This window comes from Zea mays, chromosome 4 (assembly GCF_902167145.1).
Source record: "Zea mays cultivar B73 chromosome 4, Zm-B73-REFERENCE-NAM-5.0, whole genome shotgun sequence".
NCBI classification, from domain to species: domain Eukaryota; kingdom Viridiplantae; phylum Streptophyta; class Magnoliopsida; order Poales; family Poaceae; genus Zea; species Zea mays.
In genome coordinates this window covers 181,791,801-181,803,870 of record NC_050099.1, presented here as the reverse complement: position 1 = coordinate 181,803,870, position 12,070 = coordinate 181,791,801, and positions in this window count along the sequence as shown.

Here is a 12,070-nt window from a genome sequence, read left to right as displayed (position 1 = left end):
ATTTTTGAGAATTTCAGTTTCGCCCTATTCACCCCCTCTAGGCAACTATCAATTGGTATCAGAGCCCGGTGCTTCATTAGAGCCTAACCGCTCGAAGTGATGTCAGGAGATCATGCCAAGAAGGAGATGGAGACTGGCGAAAAGCCCACTACAAGCAACGAGAAAGTTCTATCGGGAGAGCCCCGCAACAAGGAGAAGAGGAAGGAGAAGAAGAAGGAAAAGAAAACTTCTTCCCACAAGTCGCATCAGAGTGGCGACAAAATTAAGAAGATGAGGAAGGTGGTCTACTACGAGACCGACACTTCATCACCTTCTACCTCCAGCTCCGACGCGCCCTCCATAACTTCTAAGCGCCAAGAGCGCAAGAAGTTTAGTAAGATTCCCTTACATTATCCTCGTACTTCTAGACATACTCCATTACTTTCCGTTCCATTAGGCAAACCACTGGTTTTTGACGGTGAAGATTATAATATGTGGAGTGACAAAATGAGGCATCATCTAACCTCACTCCACACAAGCATATGGAATGTTGTTGAGTTTGGTGTACAGGTACCATCCGTAGGGGATGAAGACTACGACTCGGACGAGGTGGCCCAAATTCATCACTTTAACTCCCAAGCCACCACTATACTCCTCGCCTCTCTAAGTCGAGAGGAGTATAATAAGGTGCAAGGGTTAAAAAGTGCGAAGGAAATTTGGGACATACTCAAGACCACGCACGAAGGAGACGAGGTGACAAAGATCACCAAGCGGGAGACGATCGAGGGGGAGCTCGGTCGCTTCATGCTCCACCAAGGGGAGGATCCGCAAGCTATGTACAACCGCTTGAAGACCTTGGTGAACCAAGTGCGCAACCTCGGGAGCAAAAAATGGGATGACCATGAGATGGTCAAGGTTATTCTTAGATCCCTCGTATTTCTTAACCCTACACAAGTTCAATTAATTCGAGGTGATCCTAGATACAAGCTAATGTCTCCCGAGGAGGTTATAGGAAAATTTGTGAGCTTTGAGCTAATGATTAAAGGCTCAAAGAAAATCATCGAGCAAGGCACCTCCTCCACGCCCGAAGCACAACCCGTCACATTCAAGGCTACAGAAGAAAAGAAGGAGGAGGCTACTCCAAGTCGAACACCCATCGACGCCTCCAAGCTCGACAACGAGGAGATGGCGCTCATCATCAAGAGCTTCCGCCAAATCCTCAAGCAAAGGAGGGGGAAAGACTACAAACCCCGCTCCAAGAAAGTATGCTACAAATGTGGTAAGCCCGGTCATTTTATTGCTAAATGTCCATTATCTAGTGATAGTGACAGGGGCGACGACAAGAAGGGGAGAAGAAGGGAGAAGAAGAGACATTACAAGAAGAAGGGCGGCGATGCCCACGTATGCCGCGAGTGGGACTCCGACGAGAGCTCCACCGACTCCTCCTCCGACGAGGACACCGCCAACATCGCCGTCACCAAGGGACTTCTCTTCCCCAACGTCGGCCACAAGTGTCTCATGGCAAAGGACGGCAAAAGGAAGAAGGTTAAATCAAAATCCTCCACTAAATATGAATCTTCTAGTGATGATAATGCTAGTGATGAGGAAGATAATTTGCGTACCCTTTTTGCCAACCTTAACATGGAACAAAAGGAAAAACTAAATGAGCTAATTAGTGCCATCCATGAAAAGGATGATCTCTTGGACTCCCAAGAGGACTTCCTAATCAAGGAAAATAAAAAGCATGTTAAGGTTAAGAATGCTTATGCTCTAGAGGTAGAAAAATGTGAGAAATTATCTGGTGAGCTAAGCACATGCCATGACACTATTGCCAACCTTAGAAATGAAAATGCGAAATTAATTGCTAAGGTTGATTCTCATGTTTGTAATGTTTCAACTTCCAATCCTAGAAATGATAATGTTGATTTACTTGCTAGGATTGATGAGTTGAATGTTTCTCTTGCTAGCCTTAGGATTGAAAATGAGAAATTGCTTGCTAAGGCTAAAGATTTTGATGTTTGCAATGTTACTATTTCTAACCTCGGACGTGAAAACGATATATTACATGCTAAGGTTGTAGAATTAAAATCTTGCAAACCCTCTACATCTATCGTTGAGCATGTATCTATTTGTACTAGATGTAGAGATGTTGATATTAATGCTATTTATGATCACATGTCTTTAATTAAACAACAAAATGATCATATAGCAAAATTAGATGCTAAAATTGCCGAGCATAACTTAGAAAATGAAAAATTTAAATTTGCTCGTAGTATGCTCTATAATGGGAGACGCCCTGGCATCAAGGATGGCATTGGCTTCCAAAGGGGAGACAATGTCAAACTTAATGCCCCTCCTAAAAGATTGTCTAATTTTGTTAAGGGCAAGGCTCCCATGCCTCAGGATAACGAGGGTTACATTTTGTACCCTGCCGGTTATCCCGAGAGCAAGATTAGGAGAATTCACTCTAGGAAGTCTCACTCTGGCCTAAATCATGCTTTTATGTATAAGGGTGAGACATCTAGTTCTAGGCAACCAACCCGTGCTAAATTGCCTAAGAAGAGAACTCCTAATGCATCAAATGATCATGACATTTCATTCAAAACTTTTGATGCATCATATGTTTTAACTAACAAATCCGGCAAGGTAGTTGCCAAGTTTGTTGGGGGCAAACACAAGGGCTCTAAGACTTGTGTTTGGGTACCCAAAGTTCTTGTTTCTAATGCCAAAGGACCCAAAACCGTTTGGGTACCTAAAGTCAAGAACTAAACTTGTTTTGTAGGTTTATGCATCCGGGGGCTCAAGTTGGATCATCGACAGCGGGTGCACAAACCACATGACTGGGGAGAAGAAGATGTTCTCCTCCTACGAGAAAAACCAAGATCCCCAACGAGCTATCACATTCGGGGATGGAAATCAAGGTTTGGTCAAAGGATTGGGTAAAATTGCTATATCACCTGACCATTCTATTTCCAATGTTTTTCTTGTAGATTCATTAGATTACAATTTGCTTTCTGTATCTCAATTATGCAAAATGGGCTACAACTATCTATTCACTGATATTGGTGTCACTGTCTTTAGAAGAAGTGATGATTCAATAGCATTTAAGGGAGTGTTGGAGGGTCAGCTATACTTGGTAGATTTTGATAGAGCTGAACTCGACACTTGCTTAATTGCTAAGACTAACATGGGTTGGCTCTGGCACCGCCGACTAGCCCATGTTGGGATGAAGAATCTTCATAAGCTTCTAAAGGGAGAGCACATTTTAGGACTAACCAATGTTCATTTTGAGAAAGACAGGGTTTGTAGCACATGCCAAGCAGGAAAGCAAGTTGGTGCCCATCATCCACACAAGAACATCATGACAACCGACAGGCCGCTTGAGCTACTCCACATGGATCTATTCGGCCCGATTGCTTACATAAGCATCGGCGGGAGTAAGTACTGTCTAGTTATTGTGGATGATTATTCTCGCTTCACTTGGGTATTCTTTTTGCAGGAAAAATCTCAAACCCAAGAGACCTTAAAGGGATTCTTGAGACGGGCTCAAAATGAGTTCGCTTTAAAGATCAAGAAAATTAGAAGCGACAATGGGATGGAGTTCAAGAACTCTCAAATTGAAGGCTTCCTTGAGGAGGAGGGCATCAAGCATGAGTTCTCTTCTCCCTACACCCCACAACAAAATGGTGTAGTGGAGAGGAAGAACCGAACTCTCTTGGACATGGCAAGAACCATGCTTGATGAGTACAAGACACTGGATCGGTTTTGGGCCGAGGCGGTCAACACTGCTTGCTACGCCATCAACCGGTTATATCTACACCGAATCCTCAAGAAGACATCCTATGAACTCCTAACCGGTAAAAAGCCCAATATTTCATATTTTACAGTTTTTGGTAGCAAATGCTTTATTCTTGTTAAGAGAGGTAGAAAATCTAAATTTGCTCCTAAAACTGTAGAAGGCTTTTTACTAGGATATGACTCAAACACAAGGGCATATAGAGTCTTTAACAAGTCCTCAGGACTTGTTGAAGTTTCTTGTGACATTGTGTTTGATGAAACTAACGGCTCTCAAGTAGAGCAAGTTGATCTTGATGAGATAGGTGAAGAACAGGCTCCGTGCATTGCGCTAAGGAACATGTCCATTGGGGATGTGTGTCCTAAGGAATCCGAAGAGCCTCCACATGCACAAGATCAACCTTCCTCCTCCACGCAAGCATCTCCACCGACTCAAAATGAGGATGAAGCTCAAGTTGATGAAGTAGAAGATCAAGCGAATGAGCCACCTCAAGATGACGGCAATGATCAAGGGGGAGATGCAAATGATCAAGACAAGGAGGATGAAGAACAAAGGCCGCCACACCCAAGAGTCCATCAAGCAATCCAACGAGATCACCCCGTCGACACCATCCTCGGCGACATTCATAAGGGGGTAACCACTAGATCTCGTGTTGCACATTTTTGTGAGCATTACTCTTTTGTCTCCTCTATTGAGCCACACAGGATAGAGGAAGCACTACAAGATTCGGATTGGGTGGTGGCAATGCAAGAGGAGCTCAACAATTTCACTAGGAACGAGGTATGGCATTTAGTTCCACGTCCTAATCAAAATGTTGTAGGAACCAAATGGGTTTTCCGCAACAAGCAAGATGAGCATGGTGTGGTGACAAGGAACAAAGCTCGACTTGTGGCCAAGGGATACTCCCAAGTCGAAGGTTTGGATTTTGGTGAAACCTATGCACCCGTAGCTAGGCTTGAGTCGATTCGCATATTATTGGCCTATGCTACTTACCATGGCTTCAAGCTTTACCAAATGGACGTGAAGAGTGCCTTCCTCAATGGACCAATCAAGGAAGAGGTCTATGTTGAGCAACCTCCCGGCTTTGAAGATAGTGAGTACCCTAACCATGTCTATAAACTCTCTAAGGCGCTTTATGGGCTCAAGCAAGCCCCAAGAGCATGGTATGAATGCCTTAGGGATTTCCTTATCACTAATGGATTCAAAGTCGAAAAGGCCAATCCTACTCTATTCACTAAAACTCTTGAAAATGACTTGTTTGTATGCCAAATTTATGTTGATGATATTATATTTGGGTCTACTAACGAGTCTACATGTGAAGAATTTAGTAGGATCATGACACAAAAGTTCGAAATGTCTATGATGGGGGAGTTGAAGTATTTCTTAGGATTTCAAGTGAAGCAACTCCAAGAAGGCACCTTCCTAAGCCAAACGAAGTACACTCAAGACCTTCTAAGCAAGTTTGGAATGAAGGATGCCAAACCCATCAAGACACCCATGGGAACCAATGGGCATCTCGACCTCGACAAGGGAGGTAAATCCGTCGATCAAAAGGTATACTGGTCGATGATAGGGTCTTTACTCTATTTATGTGCATCTCGATCGGATATTATGCTTTCCGTATGCATGTGTGCAAGATTCCAAGCCGACCCTAAGGAAGCTCACCTTAAGGCCGTAAAACGAATCTTGAGATATTTAGTTTATACTCCTAAGTTTGGGCTTTGGTATCCTAGGGGATCCACATTTGATTTGATTGGTTATTCGGATGCCGATTGGGCAGGGTGTAAAATCAATAGAAAGAGCACATCGGGGACTTGCCAGTTCTTGAGAAGATCCTTGGTGTCTTGGGCTTCAAAGAAGCAAAATTCGGTAGCTCTTTCTACCGCCGAAGCCGAGTACATTGCCGCAGGCCATTGTTGCGCGCAACTACTTTGGATGAGGCAAACCCTTAGGGACTATGGTTACAAATTAACCAAAGTTCCTCTTCTATGTGATAATGAGAGTGCAATCAAAATGGCGGATAATCCCGTCGAGCATAGCCGCACTAAACACATAGCCATTCGGTATCACTTTTTAAGGGATCACCAACAAAAGGGAGATATCGAGATTTCTTACATTAATACTAAAGATCAATTAGCCGATATCTTTACAAGCCACTTGATGAACAAACTTTTAACAAACTTAGGCATGAGCTAAATATTCTTGATTCTAGGAACTTCTTTTGTTAATTTGCACACATAGCTAATTTATATACCTTTGATCATGTCTCTTTCATGTGCTATGACTAATGTGTTTTCAAGTCTATTTCAAACCAAGTCATAGGCATATTGAAAGGGAATTGGAGTCTTCGGCGAAGACAAAGGCTTCCACTCTGCAACTCATCCTTCGCCGTCGCTCCACGCATCTCTCCATTTTTTTGGGGAGAGTTCAAAGCAAAAGGACTTCGTCTTTGGTATAATCTTCACTCATTTATTTATGACCAAAGGGGGAGAGAGTATTACAAAGGGCTCAAATGGCTCCGTTTTTGGCGATTCATGCCAAAGGGGGAGAAAGTATTAGCCCAAAGCAAAAGGACCGCACCACCACCTAATTTTAAAAACAAAAAAAATTATTTTAAAAGAGTTTATCAATTGGTATGATTCTCAAGTTGATAAAATTTCACATTGATATATTATTGTGCTCAAAAGGGGAAGAAAAGTAGTATTTTCAAAATCTATATCAAAAACCCTCTTGAAACACTAAGAGGAGGATTTCATCTAGGGGGAGTTTTGTTTAGTCAAAGGAAAAGCATTTGAAACAGGGGGAGAAAATTTCAAATCTTGAAAATGCTTTGCAAAATCTTATTCATTTACCTTTGACTATTTGCAAAAGAAAAATTTTAAAAAGGATTTACAAAAGAATTTGCAAAAACAAAACATGTGGTGCAAGCGTGGTCCAAAATGTTAAAAATAAAAGAAACAATCCATGCATATCTAGTAAATAATATTTATTGGCTCAATTCAAAGCAACCTTTGCACTTACATTATGCAAGCTAGTTCAATTATGTACTTCCATATTTGCTTTGGTTTGTGTTGGCATCAATCACCAAAAAGGGGGAGATTGAAAGGGAATTAGGCTTACACCTAGTTCCTAAATAATTTTGGTGGTTGAATTGGCCAACACAAATAATTGGACTAACTAGTTTGCTCTAGTGTATAAGTTATACAGGTGCCAAAGGTTCACACTTAGCCAATAAAAAGACCAAGTATTGGGTTCAACAAAAGAGCAAAGGGATAACCGAAGGCACCTCTGGTCTGGCGCACCGGACTGTCCGGTGTGCCACCAGACAGTGTCCGGTGCACCACCGGACAGTGTCCGGTGCACAAGAGGACTCCAACTCAAACTCGTCACCTTCAGGAAAATCCAGAGGCGCTCCGCTATAATTCACTGGACTGTCCGGTGTACACCGGACAGTGTCCGGTGTTCCAAGGAACGGCGCCTCAGGAACTCGCCAGCTTCGAGAATTCGCAACGGCTAGTCCGCTATAATTCACCGGACATGTCCGGTGTGCACCGGACTGTCCGATGTGACAACGGAGCAACGGATATTTCGGCGCCAACGGCTACCTGCAGCGCAATAAATGCGCGTCAGCGCGCGCAGAAGTCAGGCACGCCTATACTGGCGCACCGGACACTCTACAGTACATGTTCGGTGCGCCACCGGATATCCAGGCGGGCCCAGAAGACAGAGCTCCAACGGTCGGAACCCAACAGCTTTGGTGACGTGGCTGGCGCACCGGACATGTCCGGTGTGCACCGGACTGTCCGGTGCACCATACGACAGTCAGCCCCACCAAACAGCTAGTTTGGTGGTTGGGGCTATAAATACCCCCAACCACCCACCATTCATTGCATCCAAGTTTTCCACTTCTCAACCACTTACAAGAGCTAGGCATTCAATTCTAGACACACCCAAGTGATCAAATCCTCTCCAATTCCACACAAGGCTTTAGTGATTAGCGAGAGAGATTTGTCGTGTTCTTTTGAGATCTTACGCTTGGATTGCTTCTTTTCTTTCTCACTTGTTCTTGTGATCAAAACTCAATTGTAACCAAGGCAAGAGGCACCAATTGTGTGGTGGCCCTTGTGGGGAAGTTTTGTTCCCGTTTGATTGAGAAAGAAGAAGCTCACTCGGTCTGAGGGACCGTTTGAGAGAGGGAAAGGGTTGAAAGAGACCCGGTCTTTGTGACCACCTCAACAGGGAGTAGGTTTGCGAGAACCGAACCTCGGTAAAACAAATCCGCGTGTCACACTCTTTATTCGCCTGCGATTTGTTTTACACCCTCTAGCGGACTCGTTTATATTTCTAACGCTAACCCGACTTGTAGTTGTGATTATTTTTGAGAATTTCAGTTTCGCCCTATTCACCCCCCCTCTAGGCGACTATCAACCGCCTCCTGACCAGAGGCGAACTTGGTGGCGATGTCCATCAGCTCGCTCGCCCTGGTGGGAGTCTTGCGACCCAGCTTGCTCACCAGGTCACGACAAGTGGTGCCAGCGAGGAACGCGCCGATGACATCTGAGTCGGTGATGTTAGGCAGCTCGGTGCGCTGCTTCGAAAATCGTCGGATGTAGTCCCGCAGGGATTCTCCCGGCTGCTGGCGGCAGCTTCGGAGATCCCAGGAGTTCCCAGGGCACACGTATGTGCCCTGGAAGTTGTCGGCGAAGGCTTTGACCAGGTCGTCCCAGTTGGAGATCTGCGCAGGAGGCAGATGCTCCAGCCAGGCCCGGGCGGCGTCGGAGAGGAACAGGGGGAGGTTGCGGATGATGAGGTTGTCATCGTCCGTTCCACCCAGCTGGCAGGCCAGCCGGTAGTCCGCGAGCCACAGTTCCGGCCTTGTTTCCCCCGAGTACTTGGTGATGGTAGTCGGGGTTCGGAACCGGGTCGGGAACGGCGCCCGTCGTATGGCCCGGCTGAAAGCTTGCAGACTGGGTGGTTCGGGCGAGGGACTTTGATCCTCCCCGCTGTCATAGCGTCCCCCACGCCTGGGGTGGTAGCCTCGGCGCACCTTCTCGTCGAGGTGGGCTCGACGGTCGCGGCGGCGGTGCTCGTTGCCGAGGCGGCCCGGAGCTGCAGGCGTTGCGTCCCGCATGCGCCCGGTGTGGACCGAGGCTTCCCGCATGAATCGGGAAGTCACGATGCGATGCTCCAGGGGGTACCCTTGCCTTCGGGAGGCAGAGCTTTCGGCCCGTCGGACCGCGGCATCCTCCAGGAGATTCTTGAGTTCTCCCTGGATACGCCGCCCCTCGGTGGTGGATGGCTCTGGCATCGCTCGGAGTAGTATTGCTGTCGTAGCCAGGTTCTGGCCAACCCCACTGGAAGCCGGGGGTAGCCTTGCCCTGGCATCGTCAGCGATGCGGTGCTGGATGTCCTAGGCCAGATGACGTGCTTCTCCGGCCGGTGCTCGGTCTGCCCACTCCTGCCCGATGTTCTGCCAGAGCTGCATAAGTTGTCCTGCTTCCTCATCGAGCCTGGCCTTCATCTCACGGATTTGCTCGAGCTGTGCGTCCTGACCCCCCGCAGGGACTGGGACCACAGCTAGCTCCCGAAGGATGTCAACGCGAGGCGCAGGCCTAGGGGGATCGCCATCCTCCGGCATACCAAGGTGGTTGCCTTCGTCGAGACCCCCTAGATCGACGTGGAAACATTCGCGACTTGGGCCACAGTCCTCGTTGCCAAGGCTGTGGCCATCATCGGAGCAATCGGAGAGGCAGTAGTCACATGCGGTCATGAAGTCTCGCATGGCACTGGGGTTACCAAGCCCAGAGAAATCCCAACCAGAGTCGGGCTCGTCATCGTCCTCGGAACCCGGGGGCCCGTAGGTCAAGACGGCCGTCAGTCGGTCCCAGGTTGACCACATATGGTACCCCGGAAGGTTAGGATATGCCTTTATGAAAGCGTCCACCAAAGCAGGGTCGCTTGGTGGGTCGAAGCTGAATCTAAAAGGCACAGGGTGGAAAACGGACGGTACCTCTTGATCGACGGATGGTGACGAAGTCGCGTCGGGGACGGACTGCACCGTTATCTCAGGTACGAGGCTAACGCCCAGCAAGTCCTTCGCGAGCGTGCTGGCGTTCTCCGTCCGCTTGGGGTTGGCGTGTTGCGCGGAAACGACGCTCGTCTTCGTCTCAGACGCGAGGTCAACGCCCGACGTGTCCCCCGCTGGGGCGCCGGCGTCGTCGACTCGCTCGATAGCCAACGAGGTGTTGCCTCCCGCTTGGCCATGGTTGCCCCGCCTCCTCCTCCTGCGGCGGGGAAGGTGACGGGACAGGCCCGGATGCTGCTCTTCCACCACGGGAGGAAGACGCCGTCGATTCCGCCGCCGTCGGGCGGGCTGACAGCCGCCATTGTCGTTGTCGCGCGACGGAGGAAGGAGTACCATGTCGTAGCTGCCGTCGAGGGACATGAACTCGAGACTCCCGAAACGGAGCAGCATCCCGGGCTGGAGAGGTTGCTGGAGACTACCCATCTGGAGCTTGACGGGAAGCTGTTCGTCAACACGCAGCAAGTCCCCTACCTGGCGCGTCAACTGTCGGCGTTTCGACCCCGGGGGTCCCTGGACCGACGAGTAAATTGTCGCTGCGTGTCCCAGCCCAGATGGGTCGGCGCGAGACGGAACACAAGGGGGAACAAAAAAGGGAACCGCGACTCGTGTTGTCCTGCGCCCAGGGCGGATGCGCTTGCAGTAGGGGGTTACAAGCGTTCGCGAGGGAGAGGGAGAGGGAGAGAGACTGTCCGTCAGCCCGTCCTCCCGCGCGGCCACCCTCTCGTACGAGGGCCCTGGACCTTCCTTTTATAGATGTAAGAAGAAGGCCCAGGTGTACAATGGGGGGTGTAGCAATGTGCTAACGTGTCTAACAGAGAGGAGCTAGAGCCCTATGTACATGCCGATGTGGTTGTCGGAGAGGTGTTGGTGCCCTGTTCATGTGATGTCGTGGCCGTCGGAGGAGCGCTCGAGCCCTGTAGAAGCACAGCTGTCGGGGCTGTCGGGTCCTTGCTGACGTCTCCTTGCTTCCGTAGGGGGCTGAGAACCGCCATCGTCATGGAGCACGCGGGGTGCCATCATTACATTTTTACCGGGGCGAGCCAGATGGGACGCCGGTCTTGTTCCCTGTAGCCTGAGCTAGCTAGGCGTAGGGTAATGATGTACCCCCCTGTAGCGTGGTCGGTCCGAGCCCAAGGCCGGGCGAGGTGGTGACTCCTCCGAGGTTGAGGTTGAGTCCGGGCCCTGGGGTCGGGCGAGGCGGAGACCGTCTTCCGAGGTCGAGGCGGAGGCCGAGCCCCGGGGTCGGGCGAGGCGGAGCTTCCTATGGCGCCTGAGGCTGGACTCGGCTGCTGTCAGCCTCACCCTGGCGGGTGGCACAGCAGTCGGAGCAGGGCAGGCGATGCTGTTTTCATGTCATGTCAGTCAGTGGAGGGGTGAAGTGACTACGGTCACTTCGGCCCTGTCGACTGAGGAACGCGCGTCAGGATAAGGTGTCAGGCGATCCTTGCATTGAATGCTCCTGCGATACGGTCGGTTGGCGAGACGATCTGGCCAAGGTTGCTTCTCCGCGAAGCCTGCCCGAGCTGGGCCTCGGGCGAGTCGAAGGTGCGCCCGTTGCTTGAGGAGGCCCTCGGGCGAGGCGTGAATCCACCTGGGTCTATTGTTCCTGCCCGAGGCTAGGCTCGGGCGAGGCGAGATCGTGCCCCTGGAGTGGACGAAGCTTTGACCTGTATTGCGCCCATCAGGCCTTTGCAGCTTGTGTTGATGGTGGTTACCAGCCGAGTTTAGGAGTCTTGTGGGTACCCCTAATTATGGTCCCCGACAATGTTATTTGTTCACAATCAAAGAAAGAAGACTAAAAATTTAACATCCGAATATATATCTGAATCTTTCTCTACTTGTGGCTAACCGTAACATTAAGGGTGTTTGGATCCTAAGAACTAAAATAAAAGTGACTAAATTTTAGTCAGTTAGAAGCTAAAGATCTAAACACAAAGAGCTAAAAGTAGCTAAAATTATAAAAATGTACCAATTTAGTCACTTAAGCTCTTCCTGTTTAGATCTTTAGCTCATAGAACATCTCAAGAGAGTCCTAAACTAAGGTCCTAAATTTTAAAATAGGATCTAGTTTGAGTTATTTAAGGTGCAACATATATTTTACGTTCCAACAGTAGTCTCTATATTTTTCTTTATTTCGTTATCTACAGCTATTTGGCGCTTTTCTGTGGGTGTGTGAAATGTTTTTTTTCGTCGTGTGTTATTTTCCCACC